The following is a 13,175-nucleotide window of genomic DNA, read 5'->3' on the forward strand; positions in this document are numbered from 1 at the left end:
CGTTATGGAAGACTCAGTCAAAATGTATTCTCATTTCATCATTTTCAAAAATGGTGAAATGAAGGAGGATGAAATGATAATTCTGATTATATTTTCTATCCTAAACCTCATTCTATGTCTTAAAAAATACTCTGCTTGATTTTTGTCCTTTGTTTTTACATTGTAGTAATTTACCCCACCTCTGACTGATGTCTCCTTTGTAACAAAGAAAAACAACTAAATACACCCATCAGAAAATGACCATGTCCATGAATGTATCATGTATATAATATGTGTACATAGGTATATATGAAACAATCTATGATATATGCATATATGACACATACATGTTATAAACATGATGGTGTGTATAACATATAACATATACAAATGTCCTAGCAGTCTTCCCCATCTCCTCCTTGATGTGAGGAGTAGGGAACTATTTTTCTTATCTGTTCTTCAATTGCTCAAAGTCTGGCTTATACTTTTATTAATCTTTTCATGTATATTGAAGTCATTATTTATGTTGTTCTCTGGGTTGTGCTTATTTCCTTTGCATCACTTGATACAAATCATCCTATGTTTTTCTGAATTTTTCATATTTGACATTTATATTGAACAAAACTATTCTGTTACCTTCATGTATCATAGTTGTGTTTCCTTCCCATCTATTCCCTAATGAATAGTTACCCACTTTGTCTAAGTCTTTGATATCACAAAGGAATATATTTGTTATATATTGGACTTTCATTTCTATCCTTGACTTCCTTGGGTTACTTTTGCAGTATTGGGGCTACCGAGTCAAAGGCATGAATACTTTAGTTACTTTTCTTATATAACTCTAAATTCTCCTCTTCTATCTATCCTTTATTCAACTGGCAAAGTGATCTTCCTAAAATACAGGTTGTTTACTCAATACACTCCAGTGGCTCCCTCTCACCTCCAAGATTAAATATAAAATCCTCCATTTGGACCTTCATAATCTGACTTCTCATACCTTTCCAGTCTTCTTATACCTTACAACCCACTGTGACACAGTGATACAGTGACACTGCTTTCCTCATTGTTCCTCATACGTAAAACTTCATCACCAGCTTTGCCTGTCCTTTCATATGGAGCAGTTTAGTATTAAAAGGGGAAGAACAAAACCTGTTATATGTTAATAAGGTAAAAATGAGTGAATAGTGATTGAATATATTTATATTATTACATATCTAAGGGGAGTTTGGATTGGAGTATTTCCAATGGAGCTAGGCATGTGCCTAGTCCACTTCAAGTATTATGTGTATTCTAGCTCCTTGTTAAAAGGCCTATACAACTGGAGATTCTTAGTTGGTGTCTTGGTTCTCATGAATGGAGTAGGAGACATAGAGGACAGGTTATGCCAAAAAATATTTGTGACTGATCCAGAAAAGTCAGAAAAAGTGAGAAATAACAGCTTCTAATTTCTTTTCGAGGTGGTCTCTCTGATTGTTTGAATGGCTTCCTTTTGAATTGTCTTAGGAAGATTCTGAAGATTACCCTACAGGATAAGATACAGACACTGAGGTTCTTTCTTGAATTAAATTGCCAAGCATTCAAACTCTGCCCCATAGAACACAACTCCAATGGGCTAAACACATTGTTCAAATACAAAACATATGCTTGCCAAAAAGACTATTTTATGGAGAACTCACACAAGGAAAGTGTTCACATGCTGGTCTGAAGAAGTGATACAAGGACACTGTCAAGATCTCTCTTAAGAACTTTGGAATTGATTGTACAACATGGGAGACACTGGCACAAGACTGCTCAGCATAATGTGTCCTCATCAGAGAAGGTGCTGTGCTCTATGAGCAAAAGTAGCTCAAAAAAACCATAAGATATACAAAGTTAAAGAATCCACCCCAAATGTTCACATGAACTATTTGGGTCCAACCTATAGTAGAACATTTCGAGCTCCTATTGGTCTGATCAATCACTGTCAGACATACTGTAACTTGCCTCTAGCATAGTGATGTCATTTTGGTCTTCTTTGAGAACAAAAGACAAAAACCAACCATCCTTTGTTGGGACACAGCCAATATCAATTCTACCTCAAATTTCCAGTGAAGGCTGAAAGATCACCCCTCTCAGCCCTGACCCAACTCCCCTCTCCCCCCCCCAAGTTCTTTTCTTCTTTACTTTATGGTTTGTTGTTGTTCAGTTGTTTCTCAGTCATGTACAACTCTGTGACTCCAATTGGGGTTTTCTTGGCAAAGATCCTAGAGTGGCTTGCCATTTTCTTCTCCAGCCATTTTACGAATCAGGAAACTGAAGCAAATAGGGTTAAGTCACTTGCCCAGGGTCACACAGCTAGTAAGTGTCTGAGGCCAGATTTGAACTCAGGCAGATGAGTTTTCCTGACTCCGAGCACTCTATCCACTGTGCCACCTAGCTAAACTTTACTTTATGGTACCTGTCAATTAACTATAAATCTCATGTCAGTATCTAGTCTTACATGGAGTTTTCATTTGCTTTTGACTTCATTTTCAAACAGTTTATCTTCAAGAAGCCCTGATCTTGAAGTAGTCATTGTTTAGTCATCCAACTGTGTCCAACTCTTTGTGACCCCATGAACCATGGTCATGAACCCCATCAACTTACCTCTCAGCAATTTCACATCAGTGAACTCAGGAGATAACTACTAAGTTTTGAAGCATCCAATAGGATAGCTGGTCAAATACATGTGATCAAAAACTTTCAGAATATAACTAGTAGGAAAAATTAAAACCATGTGGGCACAGAATGAGGTATATACCATGACTATCATCTTATCTGTTACTAGAGTTGTGTCAAAGATGCTTTCATTGAGTGCAAAGAAGGTTAGCTTATATCTCAATTTTCTGAAATCATAAAAGCAGTTATTTTTTCCTCCAGCACAACAGATTGCAGAAGTGGCATCAAACTCAAATAGAAACAGATGGATCCTGACTTAGAAAATCACACATTAACTTTTTCCATGTTCTATTTTATTTATTTTGTTAAATATTTCCCAAGTATATTTAACTGTGTCTCTTAGCTACATTTTTGACACTTCTAGTACAGAAATGAGTAAGGGGTTTCCCAAGTTCTGAAAACCAGCTGTTGGCTTTGAGTATCCTATAGAACTTTAAATATGCAAGCATAATAGCAGAAGAACAATTTGTCCTCAGACTATTTTGATTAGAACCCTATCAAAAAAGATAAAAATGAGAAAATAAGAAAAACAATAACAATATGTGGAAAACAATATTTGATAATAAAAATATTACTGATATTAAATAATTTTGAAAATTATTTAATTTTCAATTACTTGAAAATTATACAACTTTATATTGAGATTATAATTGTATAAGTTCTCTTTTAATTTAATGCCATGAATCCAACTAGTAGAAAAATAATGCCAAAACAGAGAAATTTTTTAAAACCTGCATTTTCCATAATCATCATGAATGAATAAACTTTCCTACAATTTTTGACAAAAAAAAAATGTAAACTTATTTCAGAACCTGTGTACAGGTACATAAGCATTACACAGTAAGAACCATAGGAGGAAGCAAAAAATCAGTAAGGAATATTCCTAGGGATGGATATCATATATCCCCATGGCAGAAATATCTACAGAAAGCTAATTAAAACTGATGGAAAGACAATGGAAGATTCCAACATCTAGCTAGCAATCAATAGAAAACTTCAGTAACATATCACCTGATTAAAGGCAACAAAAATTAAACATGTAGAATGGACTCTGAGAACTAAAAGTATATCAGAATTTCTAGATATACTTAACAATTAAAAATCAAAGCAAAAAAGTTAGGGGAATTTTTTTTTGTTCAGTCATTCAGCCGTGTCCAACTCTTTGTGACCCCATGAACCATGGTACACCAGGCCCTTGTGTCCTCCACTATCTTGTGAAGTCTGCCCAAGTTCATGTTTGTTGTTTCTATAATAGTATTTATCATGAAAAGTCACTTATCCAGGATCACACAGCTAGTAAGTATTTGAGATCAGATTTGAACTCAGGTCTTCCTGACTTCAGGCCTGGTGTTCCATCCACTGTACCATTTAACTGTCCTTAAGAAGTCATAAGGAGTCAAGGTAATGCATATAAAATTAAAAACTAATATCCATAAAATTACGCTATAGAAATTGAAGAAGCAAAGAAATCAAAAGAGAGAGAGGACCCCCAAAGAAGAGGTATGTGAAAAATGTTTGGTTGTTTCATATGATTACAAGAAACAAACAAAATAAAACAAACAAAAAACCAAGTTAGATCAGAGAGAAAATCAAAAGTTTTCATTGTGTATTTGATGAATGACAAAATGATTAGATCAAGGGCAGTAACTAAAACTCTAACTACATGCAAAATTGAAGGTAGAATAGGTGCAATAATAGACATAATTATTGGTTAAAATCCTTTATGAGGAATTTCTGGACCTTATGGAATAGAGAAGTGACATGGCCAGACCTGTGCTAAATTACTCTGGCAACTGCATGGAGGATGGATTGGAGAAAGAGATCTGTGTGCAAGCTTTACCAATAGTCAGAGAAAGAAGTGATAAGAGGCTGACCTATAGTGGTGGTTATGTGAGTAGAGGAAAGTAAAGAGACTGAGTGATGATATGGAGGTAGAAACAACAAAATTTTGTAACTGATTGTCTATGTAGGGTGAGGGAGAATAAGGAGTTGAGAATGATACTGAGATTATGAACATGGATGACTGGAAAAAATGTGAAAGTTTTGAAAAGAGATGAATTTTTTTGGCAAGGGAAGGTGATGAATTCTAATTTGAACACAATGAGTTTGAGAAGTTGATGGAATATTCAGTTTAAAAATGGTAATGTGGGATTGTAGCACAGGAAAGAGGTGGGATCTAGAAATATAAGAGTAAGAGCCATTTACATAGAGATGATAAACCCATGGGGTCTGATGAAGTCAAGCAAGTAAAAGAGTATATAAAGAGAAGAAAAGAGGTCCTAGGGCAGAGCTTTAGGATACAACCACAGTTTGGAACCATGATATAGGTGATGAAATTGATTCAGCAGCTATAGAAAAGTTTTTTTCAGAGTTTGGTTGATAAAGAAAAGAGAAATATATCCTAATAAAATTTTTATAAATATTAGGGAACTTAGGCAAGTTGGTAGGCAACATGGAAGGAACCAGTAGATAGAGGGAGAAAGCTGTATACATCAGGAGACCAACTGACAGTCTAAAACCAAAGTTCAGTAGGAATAACATATTGTAGCAATTAACACCTATGCAATACCAATCATAAAATACTTTTGAAATAGCAACATGAATAAGTAGCCTTACTAAAAATACATTTAATATGAATGAAACATAATATTTATATAGGCATCTACAAGAATTTGAACTTTTCTGTAAAAAAAAAGAGAAAGAAGACTGATAGTTGCTCTGAATACATGATAAACAGGTTAAAATTTACAGAAATACTTTTGGAACGAAGACATCACATCATAAGGCAATAGTGAAGCATAATAATAGGTATATGCTGTCATATTTTCTGAATGTAACTTAAAATGTGTGACTTCTAGAAGTCTATCAACCAATTAATTGATCAACCAACCAACAAGTATTTACTAAGCACCCACTATTTTCCTAGCCAGGCACTGAGGATACAAAGTCGTTGACCTCAAAAAGTTAAAACTCCAGTAAAGGGAGTGCATTTATAGATGTGGACATATGTGTGTGTGTGTGTGTGTATACATAAACACATTATATTTATATATATATGTATATACATATATATATATATATACACCTATATGTGGGTATATACAAAATATTGGGGGTAAAATACTAACAACATGGGAATCAGTTGATTTCATTAGCCTATGAAAGCTAGTATCCAAGAGTGGAATCAATTAGTTCGCTAAAAGTGATATTCATATGAACTCAGTCGAAAATATGTCAACCAAAAAATGTGAAACGAATGGCTGTCATGCAAATATCTTACAGAAAGAGAGGGCTTTACAGTTGTGATTCAGGGCCAAGTAATTATCACCAGAAATTATAAAAATCTACCTATTAGAAACCTGGAGTTCTTGACTGATGTAGATTATACAAGGAAATGGTAGAAATTGTTCCTCATTTCACTGCAGGTTGCAAAAAAAAAAAATCTAGTACCTACCAAATTCTTAGAAACATATGATTAAATGGCAACATAAAGGTTGTTCTTCATTAATTAACAGAAGACAAATCTCCCTACTAAAGATACAGACCCCACACTTTCCTTAAGAATTTAACAAATAAATTGTGCTAGAACTGGAACATTATTACAAACAAAACTGCTACACACACAGTTGCCTGGACATTGATTAATAACAATTTTAGAACACTTTTTTTAATAGAGGTCACTGATACGAATATGTGCAATCTCTCAACTGCCTACACACACACACACACACACACACACACACACACACACGCACACCTATAAATGCACTCCCTTTGCTGGAGTTTGTATTCCCAGTGCCTGGCTAGGAAAATAGTGGGTGCTTTATAAATGCTTGTTGGTTGGTTGATCCATTAATTGATTGTGTATCCACTGGCAACTGCCCATCACCTATTGCTAATTTGCCTTCTTTGCTTATAGCCTTACTTCTAGATTTACTGACCACCATTCAAATGAACCAAGGAAGGAGGGATTCTTCTCCAGGCAACATCTTAAGACCTCTGTACTGAGGAATTCCCTTTAGTACATATTGTGCTGTTGCATGATCTTCCCTGCTCACTCCCTTCAACCCCACAGAAAATAAGTGTGGTCTTTGAGGGCAGAGACTATTTTGTGTTTGTCTTTGTATCCCTAGTGCCTTGCAGAGAGTAGGTGCTTTATAAATGTCTGTTGAGTTGAATATTTATTTTTTTAGGTGAGGCATAAATTGTGCCTTAGAAAGGTTAGGTTTCACAGCTAAGTGATGTCAACTGAACTTTGAATTCAAATGTTCTGACTCCTAGTCCTTGACTTTTCTGTTACATCATGTTTCAGTTGGTGAATGTTGAGTCCTTTTCTATATCACCTTAACCTGTTCTCATTACTGTGTTATTTCATAGACTGCTTCCAGGGAGGGTAAAGTATCCTCCTCTCCCATTTGACTCCTACTGGAGTCTTCAATTTCAGAATTTCTTATAAGATTCCTCTTCTTCTATAAAGGGTTTCCCAATACATCCTCTCCTTCTTCAGAGTTCCCACAGAAAGCTCTGAAATCATCACTATAGACTAAAAAATGGAATCCAAGATAGCTCTAAGCCAACAACGTAACCAGGATACTGATGTTCTGATTTGGTTGCCTATGAAGATTTTTGAAGGGAAGGGAGGATTGATGGGAAGAAATGTCCCCAGGAAGCAGCACTGATAAAGCTAAGTAGATGATAATAACTTCTAGTAGTGTATAGAAAATATAGCAGATGTCTCCTAGGAAAAGGGTAATGAATTGCTCTGGGACTAAAACAAGAAAAACTTGATTGTAATGGAATGTGTTTAGGTTATAGGGAAGAGCCTGAATTTTTTCATGCTTTAGCTGCTTTCATGCTTTTCATGCTTTCATTCTTTTCAAACTTCTGCTCAGTACCATCTGAACATCATAGCCTCATGAGTAAGGACAGTCATATGTGTGTTCATCCTTCATTGCCAAAGAAGACCATGCCATCAGAGAAATGATGACATGACTTACACTTGACTTTGTTTTGAGTGAGGGAGGGCTGTGCAGGTCACCAGCCTCCCTTCTCCTCCAGAGCCATCTGAATCCAGTGACCAGATATTCATCAGGATGACTGGAGATGACCCAGGATGGGGGAATTGGGGTTAAGTGACCTGCCCAAGGTCACACAGCTAGTGAATGTCAAGTGTCTGAGGTGAGATTTGAACTCAGGTCTTCCTGACTCCTGTACTGGTGCTTTATCTACTACACAACCTAGCTGCCCCCAGGGACAGTCATATAGGCTAGAGGTATAAGGTGAATATTCCTAGCAATGGTAGGGGGAGTCAATCTGCTACTTCAGCTATAATTCACAGCCCTCAAAAGAAGCATTCCTAGAATTGGAGACAAAAAAAAAAAAAAATTTGCTCATGTCAGGAATGGAAGCTACCAGCACACTGGCTCCCAAGGTTACAGATAGAAAATAAGAAGTACAAGAGCATCAATCACAAATTCAGTCAAACCAATCATTTGACGTCAGTATCTAGAAGTGATTGGGGAGAATAAAAATATTGTGAGTATTCAGACACTGATGCTTAATATTTTCATCAGATGATTTTTGTTGTTTTCTTAAACAATGAGCTGAAGTTTTACATGCTGAGAAGATGAGTTTGGATTCTGATGTCTAATCCTATTATCCTCTTCATATAAGAAATGATTATGGGTCATCTATTTCATTAAAAATCCATTTTATCCTTTACAAGATTATATTAAATTTGCTGGGTATGTTATTTTTAGCTGTAAGCTGTATTGTTTCCCTTCAGAAATCTTGTATTTTAAGCTCTCTGCTTTTTTATATTGACAACTATTAAATCATGTGCTATTCTGAAATCTCGACTCTGCCACATTTTCATTTTAAAACACAGTACCAGATGTGCTAATCGCATGGAAATGGAAATGTAACAAAAAAAATCAAAGATGGAGAAAACAACTGAACCAACTATGCAAGATGAAAGTCCAATCTGGAGGGGACACAATATTGAGGGAGTGAAAGGAATGGTTTTCAATGTATCTGAGAGAGTATGATCAAAATATGTCAAATTCTTCAGTTATGTAGCATTAACTAAGAGTAATTTACACAAGTTTATAAAAAGCATTCTCGATGTTAAAGGTGGAGCAGACAGATTTTCACAAATAATATTCCATAGTAGATCACTGATTTACTATAACATAATTCACAATAAGATGTCAAAATACAAGACATCCCCCCCACCCCATCCCATGTTTATTATTCGTTGAGAATTCAAAAAAAAAACACTTGTCTCTAGTAGAGAAAATAAGGTTTTGCCCATGCATATTGAAGTTTTCAAGATGCCTTGAAAGTCATTACACTCAAGTGAAACACAAAGCAAGGAGTCATATGCTTGCTAAGAATATTCACCATTCATTTATCAGATCCAGTTCAGAATCCAGTGAAAAGTTCTCCCTTTGGTGAAGTCTTCCAAATATTACTCTTCCCAGGTAGTATTTACTTGATTATATCAAGCCTTAGAACACTTCTGAGACTTCTAACTGAGGCCTATTGACCAGACAATGGTTGTAGCTTAATGAACAACCTAAAAATCTCAGCCATCAGGAATTAAAATGAATAAAAGGATGAAGGCAAACTGAGAAATTTTCAAAGTCCTTTTAATGACACCAAACTTCTCCCTCAATCAGCAACGTCTTTGAAATACCAATACTTTGCCTGTGCTATTGTATACTTGTGAGCCACAAAACACTACAGCTTTTATTTTTTATTTTCTTAATTCAGTTTTATTTTAGTTGTAGTTCCACATTCTCTTTCCCCTCTTCTTGATCTCTTGCCTTCCTCCATTAAGAAAGCAAGAAAAATGAAATCCTTGTTACAAATATGTATGTATATTAAAGCAAAACGAATGTCCAAATTGTCCAAATTCACAAAAAATATGCTCAATCTGCATTCTGAATTCATGACCTATCAGGAGGTGGCATGTTGTTGACCACTGGAACACTATAACCTTTAAAGATCTGAAATAGAGGACCATCCTGATATGTAGCCCATTATGAATAATATAAAAATTATCCAAGAGTCCACTGATTTGGTACTGCTGCCAATTACCAAATCATCACAGACAGACAGTTATCAGCAGATTTTATTTATGCAGAGAGTGAAGGCTCATCTGTATGAAAAGTAAGAGAGCCTAGAACATCAACTTCAGTAACTTTATACAGAATAGAAATACATAAGCAGCATAGGAAAGTGGAATTTTGCAGAAAACAGGAGGGAATATGCGAATGAAAATGATGAGCTAGTCACATGGTGGGAGTGAGGGATAACTAACAGATACCTCGTATGTTTTATTTGTGTCTTTCTGATGTGGTTGTTGTACTTCGTCCTCAGAGAGAATCAAAATGACATCAGTGTGCTATAGTCAGATTTCACCGTATCTAACTGTGTCTGATCAGACCAATACGAGCTCGGAATGCTCTACCACAGGTTGGGTACAAATAGTCTATGTGAATATTTGGGGTGGATACTCTAAATTTATGCATCCTGTGTTTCCTTTGAGCTGTTTCAATTCTGCTTTGCTCATAGAGCATAGCACCTTCTCTGATGTGGACATGCCATGCTGAGCAGTCCCCTGCCAGTATCTCCCATATCACAAAATCAATTCTGGCATTCTCAAATGAGACCCTGAGTGTCCCAGTATCACTTCACCTGACCACCATATTAGCACTTGCCCTGTGTGAGTTCTCCATAAAACAGTCTTTTTGGCAAGCATACATTTTGCATTCAAACAACATGGTGAGCACATCAGAGTTGTGCTCTCTGAAGCAGAGTGTAAATGCTTGGCATTTTAGTTCGAGTAAGGACCTCAGTGTCTGGCACCTTATCCTTTCAGGTGATCTTCAGAATCTTCCTAAGACAATTCAAATGGAAGTGATTCAGTTTTCTGGAATGGTGCTGATAGACTGTCCAGGTTTCACAGGTATATGACAATAAGGTCAGCACACCAGCTCTGTAGTCCTTCCGTTTGTTTGTTTGTTTGTTTGTTTGTTTTTTGATGTAAAGAGAAAGCAAAGAAGGACCCTAGCATTTTGAGTGTACCCTCTATGGAAAACATGAATAATAATCACTTAGGTAGGACAGATATTTTCCTGTACTCACAGGATCCCAGATCTCTCAGAAGTCATGGAATCCCTGATCATTCTCTACAATGTTGATTGCTGATTCTCTTGTATTTCCTTACAAATTGAGCCAGGAGGAAGAACTGACATCTTCTTGGTTCTGCATTGTCATTCCTAGACTCTCCCTCTGATACCATCACTAAATAAACTATCTTTTTTTTTTTTAGATTTATTCAGTCTATTTATCATTTGGGTCTACATCCTTGTTTTTGCAATCTACTATGTTCTTTAGGGCAGATAGATAGCACAGTGGATAGAGTGTTGGGTATGGAGTCAGGAAGACTCATCTTAGTGAGTTCAAATCTGGCCTCAGTCACCTTCTGACTCTATTCAAGTCACATAACCCTGTTTGCCTCAGTTCCTTACCTGTTATAAGCTGGAGAAGGAAAAAATAAACCACTCTAGTATCTTTGCTGACAACAAAAAAAAACACAAGCTCCAAATAGGGTCATGAAGTGTTGGACATGACTAAAGAAATTGACCAAACTGACCATACTCTTCTCTGTTTTTTCTTATTTTTCTCCCTTCACAATTTGGAGTCTCTACTTAACCAATTAAACTATATATTGTCTTTGATCCTTAATTGTCTAGTCTCACTGTCATTTGCTATCTGCCAAGCCTTATCCCTGATTCACTTGCATTCAGTGCTAAACTGTCATGTACAGCATTCATTATCCTCACTCATAAAACTGTATTGATTCCCAAATATTTTGTGGCTCTGTTGTGTGTTAGCTAAGTTGACATATTAGTTACTATTGGTAGTAGCTTCATAACTTTTAGTTTGCAGATTTAACTTTTAAAAGAATATCAAAAGATCTTAGATTCAGAGACAGAATGGACCTAGAGGTGACCAAATCTAAACGTTTCGTTTTACAAAATAGTTAAGCGACTTGTTCAAGGTGACAAAGTTGTCAAGTGTCAAAGCTAAGAATCAAAACCAGGATCTCTGATTTTAAACCTAATGTTCTTTTCACTACTTGATGCTGTTTCCATGCTTAGCTCTGATGGGGTTGTGGTGGTAGAGTGAGGAGTGAAGGTTTACGTTCTGAATCCTATCTCCAGTCAAATGATCTGAATTGCAAATTTATATGGAGTTTTCTTAACCTTATTTATAAAAGTTATAACATTTGCATTAAAACATTTGAAGTTTTATGATTAATAAGTATTTTAGAACTTTTGAAGAACTAGATGTTCAATTCAATGTTGTCTTTAACTATCCTCAATTTTTGACTTGTGAAACAAGTATTAACTGTAAATACATCCTCCCAAATGAATTGCCTTCACTCTTTGTATTGAATCCATCTCAAAGCATTCTGTTGTACTCGCTTCTGTTTCTAGGTTTCTTTTACACTAAATAAAATATTGACCAAAATTTACCTTTCATATTTTTCTGAATATGGTAAAGCCTTTGCTTCCTTCCCTCTTCATATAACAAAGAACTAATATATCAATTCTAAAATGTGCTAAAGTTATTATTAAGGAACATGTTTATTATATATGCATATATACCATATATCATTTATATTATATGCACATGCATGTGTTATATGTCACATGCAACATGTGTGTTATATATCACAATGTGTCACATAGAGCAAATCTCTTAATATATATGCTGTATGTATGTTATTATTAGGTGATATTTACATTACATGTGAACAGTGTTACTTTAGTATGTATTTTGTGATACATGTTATATATGGGTATGAATAACATATATCACTTAATAGCAATATGCCTATAAAAATATACGCAAGAAGCTAGGAGGGCAAGCAGAAGACCAAAAGCTTTCCTAACATTCCAGACAATGGGAACAGCCAGTGATGTACATATATATATGTGTGTGTGTGTGTGTGTGTGTGTGTGAATGTGTGTATATATACACATATATACATATATATACATATATACATATGTATACATACATATACATACAAATACTATATATGTTGCTATTTTAAATATATGTTACTATTACATAATGAATGTTATATGTCATATATCATACACATGTGTTATATTAACATGCATCACTTAATTGTAACATGTGTATATATAGTCCTCAATCAGAAGCATATAGTTTTGCTTTATTCAGTCTTCAAACTGGAAGTTTATTTGAACCATTTTCTATTTAGCTGATGAGAAGTGAAATAATGTAAATGGCTAATAAAAATCTAAGGTAAAGTTGAAGTCCAAGTTCCCTTACTCCAAGTCAGACACTCTTTCTACTTTGCCATATTATCACACTGGCGAGGAAACTAAAGCCTCAAAAGGTAAATTCACTTACCAAAGATCAGATATCTTGTTACTGGGAGAGCTAAGACTACA

This window comes from Notamacropus eugenii, chromosome 2 (genome assembly GCF_028372415.1).
Source record: "Notamacropus eugenii isolate mMacEug1 chromosome 2, mMacEug1.pri_v2, whole genome shotgun sequence".
Classification (NCBI taxonomy): domain Eukaryota; kingdom Metazoa; phylum Chordata; class Mammalia; order Diprotodontia; family Macropodidae; genus Notamacropus; species Notamacropus eugenii.